Raw genomic sequence first — 339 nt, 5'->3', positions numbered from 1 at the left:
TGATATGGTTATTACTCTGTTAACACAACCAGCGACATTGTTTTTATTTTTAAATCCCTATTTCGTTTGCCCGCAGGATTAATTTTTTGAAATAAAAACATTCAAAACACCCTGGATGTATGTTGCATTTTTATTTAACACAGTTCTACACCGTGTTTACAATGAATCACAATATACCGTTTTCTGAATCCGTCTACAGGATGATTGCATTTCTGAGTAATAAAGTTGATCAGAAAGATATATTAGGATGACCATAGCACCAGTAACTCCTCAACTTGAATTCTGCGATTTAAAAGTATTAATCAGATCAGATGATTGAGCCAACACACCACTTCCATC

The 339-nt window shown here is 33.9% G+C and overlaps 1 protein-coding gene across 8 annotated transcripts in view; it reads left to right on the top strand.

Moving 5' to 3' along the window:
• qtman (queuosine-tRNA mannosyltransferase) overlaps nucleotides 1–110 on the top strand; it is a 350,659-nt gene extending 350,549 nt beyond the window's left edge. For all 8 annotated transcript variants that reach the window (XR_015078210.1, XM_085986662.1, XM_085986668.1 and 5 more), the window contains one exon: nucleotides 1–110. This exon is cut by the window's left edge and continues 2,303 nt beyond it. The gene's annotated coding sequence lies outside the window, so the exon portion shown is untranslated.
• Nucleotides 111–339: the final 229 nt, after the last annotated feature.

Source organism: Somniosus microcephalus, chromosome 4 (assembly GCF_052327205.1).
Source record: "Somniosus microcephalus isolate GS21.2 chromosome 4, FLI_Smic_1.0, whole genome shotgun sequence".
Lineage (NCBI taxonomy): Eukaryota > Metazoa > Chordata > Chondrichthyes > Squaliformes > Somniosidae > Somniosus > Somniosus microcephalus.
This window is presented reverse-complemented; position numbering and strand designations above follow the sequence as displayed.